At 41.5% G+C, this 15838-nt stretch overlaps 1 protein-coding gene across 1 annotated transcript in view; it reads right to left on the bottom strand.

The window, feature by feature from the left end:
* Positions 1 to 15838, bottom strand: part of LOC134736522 (DNA dC->dU-editing enzyme APOBEC-3G-like) — a 236517-nt gene that overhangs the window by 178455 nt on the left and 42224 nt on the right. The window lies entirely within an intron of this gene.

Raw genomic sequence — 15838 nt, 5'->3', positions numbered from 1 at the left:
ATGTTGCTGATTCTGATGCTGGTTTTGGTGCTCGTCATCTGGGCTGGTATTCATTCTGTTCCCACAGAGGAACCAAGTAGACCTTAAAGAGAGGATAACCCAACTCTTTCTGAATCAGACCAAGACAGAGCAGGTCTTTCTATTGCCTAGACTCCCTTAGTCACCCATCCTTAGCCTGTCCGAAGGGGCAAGCCCAGGAGCACTGTGCTTAGTTTCCTCCCTTTGTAGACCCTAAGCCACTGTCACTTTTTCCTTCTAAGGAATCAACTTCCTCAAAGATCAAGCAGGTATTCCCTTTCCGTCTGGGAAACACGGAGTCTGATTACATCTCTCTTCTTACATAATAGAAGTATTCTCTTCACCCTCCAGAGGGCATTACACTGTTCATTCATCCATCCATTCATCCATTCACACACACCTACTCTGTGTCAGATGCTACTCTCAGCTCCGACTGCATCCAGGAAGACCCATTGTCAGGAAACTGCCTTCATATCTACAAAGGACAACAAGTTCTGATAGTTCTCTCCATAGAATAAAGAGGAGGAAAACACCTAAAAGGACCTTTAGCTGGGCATCCATCCCATTACATATGTGAGTGGCTTATAAGCAATAAAAAACTGATGAATATTTTAAAATATCCAGGTGATAATAAGCACTATAACAATGGAAATTATTATCTATTTCATTATCAAAACAATCCAGCCAGGCGCGGTGGCTCACGCCTGTAATCCCAGCACTTTGGGAGGCTTAGGTGGGTGGATCATCTCAGGTCAGGAGTTCAAGACCAGCCTGGCCAACATGGTGAAACCCAGTCTCTATTTAAAAAAAAAAAAAAAAAATATGAAAATTATCTGGGCATGGTGGCAGATGCCTGTAATCCCAGCTACTTGGGAGGCTGAGGCAGGAGAATCACTTGAACCCAGGAGGCAGAGGTTGCAGTGAGCCGAGATCATGCCATTGCACTCCAGCCTGGGTGACAAGAGCGAAATTCTGCCTCAAAAAAAAAAAAATCCATGAGTAAGTGTGAACTTTAAGAATTATTTTAGCAAGAAAATATACCTGAATTCTCAAATAAGCCACCTTGTAGCTGTTGGTTTTATTTTATATTTTCCAAAACCCTGTGTAAACTACCCTCTACCAACATGAAAAAACAACCAAACAACAAAACGATCTAACCGGCCATGGATACTACTCAACCATAAAAAGGAATGAAATAATGGCATTCGCAGCAACCTGGAAGGAATTGGAGACCATTGCTTTAAGTGAAGTAACTCAGGGATGGAAAACTAAACATCCTAAGTTGTCACTCATAAGTAGGAGCTAAGCTGTGAGGATGCAAAGGCATAAGAATGACACAATGGACTTTGGAGACTGCGGGGGAATGCTGGGAGGAGATGAGGAATAAAAGACTACAAATTAGGTACAGTGTACACTGCTCGGGTGATGGGGGCACCAAAATCTCAGAAATCACCACTAAAGAACTTACTCATGTAACCAAACTCCACCTGTTCCCAAAAAAACCTACGGAAATAAAACATAAAAACAAAACTCATCAGGTATTCATTTCTTAAGATTTTCCACTTAGGACAAATTATTGATTCAGAGTATTAGAAGAGTCCTTAGCCAGATGAGTTCATGTCCTTTGTAGGGACATAGATGAGGCTGGAACCACCATTCTGAACAAACTATCACAAGCATAGAAAACCAAACACTGCATGTTCTCACTCATAGGTGAGAATTGAACAATGAGAACACATGGACACAGGGTGGGGAACATCACACACCAGTGCCTGTCATGGGGTGGGGGGAGGGGGGAGGGACAGCATTGGGAGATATACCTAATGTAAACGACAAGTTAATGGGTGCAGCACACCAACATGGCACATGTATACATATGTAACAAACCTGCACGTTGTGCACATGAACCCTAGAACTTAAAGTATAATACAAAAAATAAAAACAATAATAATAAAAAAGTCTTTAGCCTTAGTAAGATTCACGCTTAGCCTCTGAATCTCCTTGGTCACATTTAAATGGCTATTGGCCTATACTCAGTACCTCCAAGTTCAGGCCACTCTCTTCCCCTTGAGTCACCCTCACCCTAATTCATTTTTAATAGCTCTGACAGTAACAAGCATTTCGCATGGTACTGTACCATCTGTCTCCTGTAGCTTCAAGCTACTGGTACTAAACACTGTATTTTTGACTTATATAATTCTTCTTTTCAATGACAAGCACTGAAATATGTGAAAAGTTTTGAATCTCCATTTTTTTTCTTTCAACTATCCTCAAATGATATTGTTTCCAGTCCATAAATAAAGTCACTATTCTGAACATACCTCAGTTTGTCCATGTCTCTCTTAAAGAGTAATGCCAATACTCTTTTTATCCAGAATTTACACATCTAAGAATTTTCTTTAGGGAAATATTCAGGAATATAAGCAAATGTTTATCTATAATAATGTGCATCATAGCATTACTTCTAATATTTAAGAATAATAGTGTAGTATACCTATACGATAAAATTTAAAAGTGTTTGAATAGACAACAAAATGTCACTTAACTGAGAAACTGAGATATGTTGTCAAGTGGGGATAAAAGATGACAAAACAAAATGTGATGATATGTATATATGTATCTATGTGTGTGGGCATACATCTGAAAGAAGACATAACAAAATGTTAATGATTCTATCCGATCAGCGGGGTTACAGATTATTTTTTTTTTTTTTTTATTATACTTTAGGGTTTTAGGGTACATGTGCACAATGTGCAGGTTTGTTACATATGTATCCATGTGCCATGTTGATTTCCTGCACCCATTAACTTGTCATTTAGCATTAGGTGTATCTCCTAATGCTGTCCCTCCCCCCTCCCCCCACCCCACAACAGTCCCCGGAGCGTGATGTTCCCCTTCCTGTGTCCATGAGTTCTCATTGTTCAATTCCCACCTATGAGTGAGAACATGCGGTGTTTGGTTTTTTGTCCTTGCGATAGTTTACTGAGAATGATGGTTTCCAGTTTCATCCATGTCCCTACAAAGGACACGAACTCATCATTTTTTATGGCTGCATAGTATTCCATGGTGTATATGTGCCACTGATGTATTTTTCTGTGCTTTCTAGATTTTCTACAGTGAAAATATATTACTTTGTAATAAAAATAATCAATGTTATTTTTAAAAGAAAAGCGTATTGCTAAAAACTGAAAGCAGTTCCCAGGTGTGGCCTGATCAACTCACAAGAGGAGGATTACACCCACTCGCTCAGTAAAATCACTTCCACTAATATTGTTTAACATATTGATGTTTCTGCTGCTACATTACAGTTGATTCATTTAAGAATATTCTTCTTTATAGCCCCTAAGACATTTTCACAAATATTACCACTAAATCTGTAGCATCTTGTTCTTAAAAATTAGTTGGGGATTTTTGTCTTGTTAGTTGTAATTTATAAGTTTTATCCTTAAAATAATGGATCCCGTTACTGCCACCTCAATCTCCACCAGTCCCACCAAGCCTCTACCATGCCCAACCTAGGAATGTTCAGCTGCAGCTCACCTCAGGACCTCTCTCAGAAACAGGTGAACAGGTGGGTGTGGATGTGAGTAAGGTAATCACCACCAAAGTCCAACAATCAGGACAACAGAGTGCAGACTGGTGAGCATGTAAGAGGCAACACTGTCTATATCACACAGAAGGGCTGACAGGAAATTAAGGATAACTCAGCGACCTCAGTGGTCAACACTTGTGAAATTGCATCATCATCCAGAGTGATGTTTCTATATGCCTAACAAGATAGAAATAACATGAGCTGTGCTCTAATTCTGCAAAACTTGTAACCAATATGCTTTCAGTTGTTGTGGATCACATCTTTACGATGGACGTGCTTCTCAGATATATGAGAATCTCTCAAGTATCAAATCAAGTAAAAAATTACTCTTGGATAGTTTTTTTTTTTTGAGACAGAGTCTCACTCTGTCGTCCAGGCTGGAGTGCATTGGTGCGATCTCGGTTCACTGCAACTTTCACCTCCCAAGTTCAAGCAATTCTCTGCCTCAGCCTCCCGAGTAGCTGGGATTACAGATGCTCGCCACCACGCCTGGCTAATTTTTTGTATTTTTAGTAGAGACGGGGTTTCGCCATGTTGACCAGGCTGCTCTTGAACTCCCAACCTCAGGTGATCCACCTGCCTCGGCCTCCCAAAGTGCTGGGATTACAGGCATGAGTCACTGCACTTGGCTGCAGAAAACCTCTTTTAAACATTCCTATGGATAACCCTAAACACTGCAATGGATTCACGAAAAATATTACAGAATGAAAGAACTGTATCATTACTTCCCCTCATGCAACTGGTTCCAAAACTGTTACCTAATGCAGGTAAACAAATTCAATGCTGAATTCACTTTGAGTGATAAAGGAAGAAAGAAAGTCAGTGGATGGATATGGTGGTTTTGTTTGGTGATATTAAAAGTGTGTGACTATCCTCATGAATAAAAAGGCTGACAAATGTAGCCAATATGTCACACTGTAGACAGGCTATTCTTAGCTGGAATCATGAAAGTTTAAGATATTCTTGCTCATGAAAACTTCTCTGTCTAGTTATTTTCAGAATAAATAAGGCTGCCTTAAGCCTGTCAATGTCAAAAATACAGTTTCCAAAGAGACAAAATGAAAGTTCAGGATTCAGGCTGTTGGTATTTTAATGATCTTGATAAGGTGATCTAGAACTCACAGAGAGAGATTTATGCCTTACCTATTTAACCATGTCTCACTGTAATACCAAATATTGCGTTTTGAACTATTATATTGTTATGTTTTTGCTTGTTTTTGTTTTGTTATACTTCTAATGTTAAGATTCAACAATGCTGTTAAACAGAAAAAACTTAGACCAAATTTAAATTTAACTGACTTTATTTGAGCAGAGGAAAACAAAGCAAAGTAAAAACAGAATGAAAATGATTCGCAAATCAGGCAGTCCTCTGAACCAGGGCAGGTTCAGAGAACTCCAACTAATAACATGATCTGACAGCATTAATAGGAAGCAGAAGTGTGGTGTACAGAAAACTGAATTGGATACAGCTTCTCATTGGTTAACTGGCTACGGAGCCTCCTGCAGTAACTAAAGCTCAGCTCCTGGAGTTCAACTTTATGTTGGTTTGGTCTGTCAGGCCTAGTGCAGGAACCTAGTTTATTTTGGTTAACAATACTAAAGTTATATATATATATATATATAAAAAATATATATTGTATTATATATAATAAATATTGTATATTATTTATTATATATAATATATATCATATATAATATATATTATATACAATATAATATATATTTATTATATATATAATATTTATTTTATATATTATATATTATATATAATAAATAATATATAATATTTATATTTTATATAAATAATATAATATATTATATTATTATATATAATATATTATATATATTATATATAATAATATATAATGTTAAATATAATAATATATTATATTATATTATATAATAGTATATAATATTATATATAATATACAATATATTATTATAATATATTGTATAATATTATATATAATATTGTATATATATAATATATTGTATAATATTATATATAATATACAATATATTATATATAATATATTGTATATTATATATAATATTATATACTATTATATAATATAATATAATATATTATTATATTTATAGTGCTTAATGTTTATCTCTATCACACTTCTTTTAGAGTTTGGTTCATCTTTCTATCATGTTAGGACCGCTTTCATCTGATTCTGTCATTTAGGTTTTTTTTTTTCATTAACCCTCTTAACTCTGTGTCATCCACATGTTTGGTGAGTGTGTCCTTCATGTCTTTATCCAAATCCCTGATGAACGTATTGAACAGAATACAGGCCACAACAAGGTTCCGATATTTACCATCAGAAAACATATCAGATTAGCAATGTGTGGTTCAATGTTCAGCCAGAAACTCATCAAGCTAATAGTATTATGATCCAACCCGTAATTCTTCCTCTGTGTGATATCATATAACATCAACAAAACACTTTACAGATGATATTGGACTTTTTCAAGAAATTAAGAAAGTAATCTTTTTGTTTCACACATAAACCAATGAACTCAGAAGTCAGAAATGTATTAAAATAGAGTTGAGCCCTACCTTAAGAGTAAAGGGACCTACAAACCCTTATTTGCATTTACTGTCTCAAGTAGGGAAATACTTCCCCCAATGTATTCGCCTCCTGACCTGACACTTCAACATGGACCCATAGTATCCATTCTGCCCCATAAACAGGAATCAGACATAAGGGATCAAGTCTTATTCATCTCTATTTAGTCTACAATACCTAGCATAGAATTTCATACACAATACTGTGGAGTTTACTTCATGCCTTTCTTAGGTTAGGATGGTCCTAGCAAAACAGAAGCCTCTGCCACACTGCTCATCCCATTAGAAGTCCAGTGGTCACTCGAGTTTACTATTTCCTATGGTATTGCAGAAAGGAAACCTAGACATAGGTTTGCCAAAATATGTGTCATGCTCAAGGCATGGCGCAGAACACAGATTCCCCCATAACCAGATGATGAGGTAATTGGCTGATAATATCTCTGGGTGTAGGCGGGGATGTTGCTACTACTAGGCAGTCAATATCTTAGTCGTTGGTATTAGCTGTTAATGACTTTGAATGAAGCACGACCCTCCATTTAATAAAGATAATGACTATTTAATGAGGACAGCTGGCCCAGCTAGGTCATCCCTGAGCCACAGGTTCGGACACAAAGAATACACCCATTCCAGGACATCAACCACTCTCAGATCTCTCAGGGGCATGAATACAGGCTCTCCCTAGACAAGCCCATCCTTTTGCTGACTTCCTCCCCTCTTTAGTAGTCTCTTCCTGCTCTGCCCAAACTCTCATTATCCCTCCCATGCAAAAGATCTCATTCTCATTCTGCTTCTTTTTTTTCTCACAATAGAACTCAATGTGGCCTCCTTCCCCCAACAAACGTTAGAAGCAACACGGAATGTATTTATCCTTTTCTAAGAGACAGAACTCATATTTTTAGAAAAATTATCCTATCTATAGACTCCAGTGGATAAACGATATCCTTTATATGTGTTAGGGAATTTTCATATTCCCTAAGTATTCTTCTGAATGCATCAGGAACAAATACTTGAGTGTTTACATCAAAACATAAGATGATTCTATGCTGCACACAAAACTAAATAATGTTTGTTCAGTGAATCAATGACTTTATATAATACTTTATATAAGATGTCATACTTTGTATAAGATCGTTACATAAGGTAGTTTAGATATTAAAAGATACTGAAAGATATTTTATAGACATTATACATTTATATTTTATGTAAGATATTTATATCATCCTTTATATAAGATATTTTGGATCTGGTGCACGAAGAGACCTATGGATGGGAGTGTAGATATGGTATACTGCAGAACACTTCTCAGAAAAGAAGAGCAAAAACTTCGAGACCTAGAAAGCAGTGAAATAGAATCAAGGAGTTCTGTTCTTCAATAAACCAGAAATTTGAGGCAGGTGAATGAGGTTCACGCAGAGAGCATAGGTTAGCAGGAGACTGGCACAAACATCTGCAAACAATGTGTAAGTGTGGGGAAAAGATTCGGAAGAACTGTAAATCAAGCCTTGGGTCTAAGCCTAAAATACCATCTCTGAATCCTACGGCTGAAAACAAGTGCGCGAGCGACACCTAGTGTTCAAATCCATAAATGATGCTGCGTCAAGGCTTCCTTTCCTTTCCTGGAGCCCACGCTGCAAGGACGGCCGCGCTCCTCGGGTGGGTACAACTCTCATCTGTGTACACGGCAGATACAAACCGCCATATTAGAAATTAAGGCCTTCATAGAAGACCTTAACCCATTCCATTTCATAGCCCACCCACTCTTTTTAGATATTTCATAGCCCACCCACTCTTTTTAGATATTTCATAGCCCACCCACTCTTTTTAGATATTTCACAGCCCACCCACTCTTTTTAGATACAGGGAAACTGAATTCCCTGCATAGTTATAGGAAAATGAATTGCCACTTCATAACGAGATATGTTTTGGGGAAAGTTACCACTGCACTTTTTCACCTCCTTAAGCTAGTTTCCATTCCCTCTAGAGCAAAACAAAATATCAGTGAAGTTAAAAACATGGGATGTTCCAGGAGCAAAAGGCCTGGTGCAAGCTGATTGCTTCCTGGATAACTAATAACAATATCTAATCGTTATTGAGTCCCGTGTATGTACTAACCTTTGGACCAAAGACACGGCAAATATCACCTCAAATGCTGACAGCAGTCCTGCCATTCAGGGATTATTATGCAGAAATTCTATGAGGAAATCGAAATTTGGAGGCTGTGAGTGATTTACCCAGACACATCTCTGAATTGCAGATTTAAATCCAGGACTGTCTTCCAAAACTCACATGCTTTCCATATGCCTCACTGCCTCTCAGCTGTGCATGCGTCCCAGCTGAACCTATCTCAGCATAGAAAATTGGTGTAAAAGAAACATTTCACCATGAACATTCCATTACCTCTTTATTAGTGAGTCTTTTAGAGTTGAGCAACTAATTAATTCCACTTGATTTCTTACCCTCTAAATCAGTGTATATCAAACATCATTTTAATAGCTTTTATGATTTTTGAGCATTTATTTTTAAACTCATTTCCAATAAAATATTTAATATTTCCTCTCAAGTAAAGCTCCCTAATTTTCCAAAGAGGAATTAAGTTAATTTACATCACCTAAAGAAACATAGCAATATTAGTGGCACAACCAGGCCAAAAATAAATATTACAGTTAGTATGTGTATGGCAGATGCACCTGACAGCAATAACTTAAGCACACCCTGACAATGATCATACAAAGTATGTGTGTTCAGAGTTCTGAGCTAAGGAATCTGGGAGTGGCCAACCAGAAGTTCATTCCTTCTCTATGAAATCTCGGCCCCATCCCTTGGAATACAGGATGAACAGGGGATCGGAGCCCTTTGTTTGAGTTAGATGGAGGTTGCTAGGTAGAGGGTGCTAAGTGAAAATGCTATATAAACTGCTGCATTTATGAACAGCAGCAGTTCTCCTGTGCAGCCTTCCTCCACTGAACTGCCCCTGTATGTAAGTTACCCATAATAAACCCTATGTCTCATTCACTGTCTCCAGGTGTCTTCTTTGGCCTCTCACACACAGTGCCATCCCTGTTGGAGTCAATAGGGGTCCAGTCCAACAATCGCCAAGCTCAGCCAGGAGGTCAGAGTATATCCCATGAGCACCAAAAGGATAGGATCAGGAAGGGGAAATCCTCAGGGAAAATTTCAGGCTGGCCATCCACATCTATGTGGGGCCCAATAGATGGATGGGTCCCACTGCATGAGTATGGGGACACACCAACAATGCCAAAGGATCTGGATGAGCTGTTGCAGGGGGTTAATCCAACTAAGTGAAAGTCAGATGCCCAAGCCATCACAGCCACACTTGGCTAGCCACTCCTGACTGTGCTCCAAGCAGCCAGAGACTGCGTTTGTGGTACAAGCAAGGGTGACTCACTTATAAGATGGGTGAGACTAGAAAGAGATACCAGCTTAGCTCAGGCTAAAACACTGGAGACCTTTGGGCACCAGATGACAAAAGGTAAACCCTGGCTTGTCAGCTGGGTCATTCAGAGGGTCGCCAGCTGCCATATCAAGTCAGGGCTATTATGACTAAATAATTCTGGGACCCTAAGTCCTGGAACCCCATAGACAGAAACTGTGAGAAGGACAGTGAAGACTGGGACAAGCCTATAGAGGTTCCTTTCCTCTCTTCATGTCCAGTTGTCATCACCAAGATAAAAGCAGACCAACTGTACATACAGGGAGTAGCCCCACAAGACTTGTCCCCACCTGAAAGACTGCAGTGAACCCCAATGCAGGATTATACTACTATAGAATTGGCAGAGCTAGGAAACTGGTTCAGATAGAAGGGGAGACATTTGATCGAGGGATGGCTTCTCTGTCTATGGAACATGAAGGCAGAGGGTATTATACTCTCCAGACCAGAGATGAGTAAAATGGCATCCATCACAAACCACCCATCCCTGAGGCAGGCTTCTCCTTACCTGAGTGTTTGCGGGCTGTCAAGCAGTGCCAATAGATATAGAGCTACAAGTTGAGGCCCTGGCTGAATCTATGGCTGCAGCCTTCAATGATACCTGCCATGCTATTACTCTTCTCACTAAAGAAACTACCCAAATTGGATGCATTACTTTGCAAAACTGTATGGCCCTGGTCATCTTAGCTGCCATCCAAGGCATAACTTGTGTGTTAATTAAAACTAAATGTCATGTATATATCCCTGATTACTCTCACAATGTTACCCAAGCCATGTAGTCCCTAAGTACCCATATTTCTGCTATAGACTCTCTGTCTTTTTTTCAAGACGGCGGATAGGAGGCAGAGTTATTGTGCCTCTCCCACTTGGAAGGACAAAATAGTGGGTAGAGAGTAACACTGTGAATTTCTTTTTTCAAGAGCCACCACAGAAACCTACCAGGAAAGAAGCAACAGGCTTTAGTCTAGTCCATGAGACAGGCAAAAAAACGAAGTTCCCAGATTGCTAGAAGGGGAGAGAGTCTGCCTCCAAGCACTCATCCCCACCAAGAAATCTGAAAATCCAGACCACAGGAGAAGGCCTTAACCCTACCCAGATCTGGAATGGAATTGGGGAGCAGCATGCAATATACAAGTAGAAGCAGCATCAGGAAGTACTTGCAGGCATTCCCAGTCTCCAGCATGAGCCTTGGGAAGACATTACTTACTAAATGTCACAGGGGTCCTCCGGGAAGTCAGCCAACATGCTTAGGGAAGAGTTTCAGGGTGAAAGAAGCTCCAAACTGAATTTTGTGACATAATCTCAAGTGGGCATGAACTCCCTTGAACAGAACCTGGAGTGGGGCAGTGAGTGGGAAGTGAGCCGCAGACACGAGCAGTGCTGGGCTCCCAGCCTTGCCAGCAGACATGGAGGAGCATGACCTCAATGCTGTGGTTTCTATCTCTGTGGGAAGCTTATGGCCTGGGGCAGGTCTGAGTTCCGTGCACAGACCAGGATCTAAACCCAGCACTGTTAGTGGAGCACTGCGGGAGCAAGACCAGCCTCTCCAACTGCATGGGAGCTGGGTGAGGCTTACTGCTGCCCATGACTCCCCACTCCCTTTGTGAACTCTTCTATGCAACAGAGGCAGAGAGGGAGAGGCAGCTTTACTCTCCCCTCTGGAACATTGCCCCAGTGGCCTGAGAATGACTCTCCCCATAGGGGCTATGGCCTGCCCCACCCAGGAGAGTCTGAACTTAGACCCACGTAACCCTACCCCCACCTGGTGGTATGTTTCCACCAGCCCTAGTAGCTTAACACAAAGGACATAAACTTTTGGGAGCTTTATGGCCCCACCAATCACCTGAAAAACCAGATTACTTCCCCTGGGCAACTTACGGAAAGCTCAAATCCCACTGCTACTACTGCAGCTGGTGCTGTCTTGCAAGCACCAACTCCTGGCTAGAGGCCAACCAACTCAGGCCATTACAGTACCTCTAGCACTGCACCCAGGAAGGAGAAAATGGCTGCATGATCTCAGCTATCGTCACTGCCTGCAACACCCTGGCTAACCAGAGATCCCGAGTCTGTCCATGTCACAAGTTCACTACCAGTATAAGCAGCATTTGAGGAAGCCAGGACACTAAGTTTTTCTCAAACCAAGGAATCCCACAGAGCCTACATTACTCCCCTTCCACCTTTGTCAGAGCAGGTGCTGGTATCCACTGCTGGGACATTTGAAGACAGGTCACATGACTGGATCTTTTGCAGATATTACCCAGCACCAACAGAGAATCTGGTAGCCCCATTGGGTTGCTAGACCGAGAAGAGCAGTAACAATCGTTGTAGTCTGGCTCCCAGGAAATCCCATTCCTAAGGGAAGGGGGAGAGCACCAGATCAAGGGAGCACCCTGTGGGACAAGAGACTGAATATCAGGACTTGAGTCCCAGATTGTTCCACTGGTGGAAAGTTTCTTACAACAGAGACACAATTGCAGTGCTGGGCACAGTAGGGAAAGTCTGCACCTATACCCCATCAGGGAGGCAGCCTCTGTGATCATAAAGGATCTTGAAAAAGGGGTCCTTGTTCTCCCAGACACACTACTGCAGAAACGGCTAGGGTTTCTCCCATAGGCATGCAGCATAGATGCACCTACAGACAGCCTTCTTGAAACAATTCAGGTTGATTGCAGCCCCACAGGAGAAGCGCTCTCCAGGTTCAGGACTGCACAAGAGGCAGAGTCATAATTCTTTTCTACTTGGAACATCAACATTTTTACAGATAAAAAGAGATGCCTGTCTGATCTGAGTAACCAGAACATCAGGACAGGAGTGGGGCTGTGAAGTGGATAGCTTTTCTGCTGGCTTGGCAAGAGAGATAAGGTAGCTCCCACACTTCAACCTGATAAAACTTCAGCATATCTAATTGAGACCCCCCCACACCAATCACCACCTTCATCAAGGCAGGGACCTCTACCCACCATTGGGTATTATATTTACACACCTGTTTTAGCTACAACTGGTGCCAAAAGAGGGATACTTCCCCTATTTGCCTGAGGCCAAAATCATCAACTCAGTAAATAAAATACCATGGGCAAGAGAGTTTCTGGGGTGTCAGTTGAGTTGGTCTCCCCTGTGTGAGACACCCATGGGGAGCTATGGGCAGCCTCTGAGGAGAAAAGTCTCCTTATTGCCTTCATGTCTTTATGCCCCAAGAGCATAACTGCTCAGCGGGATTCTGCAGGTTGCTCAGGGAGATAACACCCCCTTGAAGCAGTGGAGTATAATCAAACATCTTGGCTCCTTCTGAAACCTGCTCCCACTTGTTTCAGTCCTGATAAGTTAAAGATCTTAAGTAGTTTAGACACATGCCTTTGCTCAAGGAAATTCACAGAAACCACCACTGCTATACATCTTATTGAATGACTCACGAGTTCTCCTTCACTGATTAATCCTTTTCCTCATCCCTTCCTCCCCCTCCCATCTGCCCTAAGAACAAAGAGCTTGTAAACTAATAAATTGTGCAGAGCCCGAGAGCTCTGGGCCGTGAGCAAGCCTCCAACACTCCAGTCCCTTGGACCTGCCTTTAAAGCGCTTATTCTGTCTCTTTCTAACTCCTTTGTCTCTGCTGGACTCGGAGTACCTGCTGAGTGGTGTGGGGCTGGTTTCCCCAACATCTGGCACCCAACACGGGGCTCCCTGTAATCTCTACAAATAATCCGGTGAAGAAACACCAAAGTGTGGAAAGTGGAGGATGACCGACGAAGGACGCCCGAGTACGTTTTCACTTCAGGCTCTACAGGTAAGTAGGGCACTTGGAGAATTCCAGGGTAAACTCAGGAAAATATGGGTCAGGCTGCAAGTAAGTTTGCTAATTACTTAAGCCTAGCGTGGCAGTTATTGCACCGTGGAAGGGTAATTATGAGTACCCAAAATCTCACATCTTTGTTCCATCTCATAGAAAAGGATTCTTCTTGGTTCCCAGATATGGAACCATGAATGTAAAAGATTGGGACAAGGTCAGATCAGACTTAAAATGAGCACAACAAAAGGGCCATGATATTCCCTTCTCCACTTGGTCTGTGTGGTCAGCAATTAAAATAGCACTGGAGCCCTTCCACACTGAGGAGGAGGAGGAGGAGTTTCAGGATGACATAGAAAAGTTTAATAATCAGGAGTTTGATGATCAGCAAAGTGAACTATCACAGTCTAGTTTAAAAAAGGAGGAGAAACGGGTAGGTATATATGCTAACCTCCAAAAACTTATGACAGAAAGAGTTCCACCTACTGCAGAAACAGTGCCACCTACTGCACCTTTAGGGGAAGGTCCAGAATGGCCACCCCTACCTCAGCCTTACGAATTTTTGGAACAGGAGCCTGAGACGTGACTCGCCACTCCCATTGTTGCAGGCCCCACAATTAACTATGGTGAAGGGAAGCTTCAGTTCACTCAACAGCCAATTAAAGTGAGGGAATGATCCAGGCACAATTGCCCACCTGTTAATTATGATAGAGGAATGTTGCAAGCCAGCCCAAATACAAATTATGGTGCAGGGACAATCCAGGCATCCATTCGCCAAGCACAAGAAATGGGGGATTTGGATGCTTGGCAGTTTCCAGTAATTATTTCGCCAGCTGAGGAGCCCAGAGAACATGCTCAAGCATGCTGGGAGCCATTTTCTTTTAAAATATTAAAAGACTTGAAGCAAGCAATTGGACAATATGGGCCAAATTCTCCTTATGTTCATTCTTTGTTACAATGTGTGGCTTATAACCGCTGTTTAATACCTATGGATTGGGAGTCATTAGCCTGATCCACCCTGTCCCCCTCTGAATTTCTCCAACTTAAAACCTAGTGGATGGATGAAGCAACAAATCAGGCATGCAGAAATGCTCAAGCCCTACCTCCCATTAATATCACATCTGATCAATTGCTTGGAATCGGACAGGCATGGGGTACTCTAAATCAACAGATGGTAATGGGTGATGAGGCTGTTGATCAGCTCAGAACTATATGCCTAAGAGCCTGGGAAAAAATTCACAACCCTCGTACTACTTATCCTTCTTTTAACTCAGTTCAACAGGGTCCAAGGGAGCCTTCTCCAGATTTTATTGCCCATTTGCAAGACGCAGCTCAAAAGGCTATTTTGGATTCTCATGCCAGGAAAGTGATTGTTCAGCTGCTTGCTTATGAAAATGCTAATACAGAATGTCAGGCAGCAATTAGACCTATTAAGGGAAAGGCAGATCTAAATGAGGAAAAATCTTTAAGTGAATACATTAAAGCCTGCGATGGCATTGGGGGGCACTTATATAAGGCCAGCCTCCTTGCTCAGGCAATGGCTGGACTAAGGGTAACAAAAAACACACGAGTGTTCCCTGGATCTTGCTTTAATTGTGGACAGATAGGACATACAAAAAGAGAGTGTACAAAGAGCCAAAAAAGGCAAAACTCAGGAAGAAAAAGCAGGGAACCAGGTACCTGTCCTAGATGCAAAAAAGGAAAACACTGGGCTAATCAATGTCATTCAAAATTTGATAATAGTGGACAGCCCTTGCCGGGAAATGGACAGAGGGGCCAGCCCTGGGCCCTGATTCAAAATGGGGCATTCTCAATTCAGGATGGGATGTCCCCAACTCCAAACGGAGTGTTCCCAGCACAGTCTATCCCTGTACAAATGTAAAGCAATTGTCCCCCTTCACAGCTACAAGTGGGGCAGTAGATTTATGTTGTACCAAAGCCGTATCCCTCCTTCCTAAAGAGCCTCCTAGGAAGGTCCCAATGGGAGTTTACAGCCCATTGCCAAACGGCATGGTGGGACTTATACTGGAAAGGTCCAGTATAAGGGAATTCAAGTACATACTGGAGTAGTGGACCCTGGTTTCCAGGGAGAAATTCAAACTGTTATCTCTTCCACTGTTCCCTGGAGTGCTAATCCAGGTGACAGAATAGCTCAACTGTTGCTTTGACCGTATGTTAAGTTAGGAGAAAGCTCAGAAAAAAGAACAGGAGGATTTGGAAGCACAAATTCAGCAGGCAAGGCTGCCTATTGGGTAAATCAAATCTCTGACAACAGACCTATTTGTATGGTCATTATTCAAGGAAAACAATTTGAGGGTCTGGTCGATGCAGGAGCAGATGTGTCGGTCATACCTCTTCATCAATGGCCAAAAACTGGCCCAAACAAAAGGGGTCAGACCCAGTGGGTCTTGTTGGGGTCAGAAC

Source organism: Symphalangus syndactylus, chromosome 4, assembly GCF_028878055.3.
Source record: "Symphalangus syndactylus isolate Jambi chromosome 4, NHGRI_mSymSyn1-v2.1_pri, whole genome shotgun sequence".
In the NCBI taxonomy this organism is placed as follows: Eukaryota; Metazoa; Chordata; class Mammalia; order Primates; family Hylobatidae; genus Symphalangus; species Symphalangus syndactylus.
This window is presented reverse-complemented; position numbering and strand designations above follow the sequence as displayed.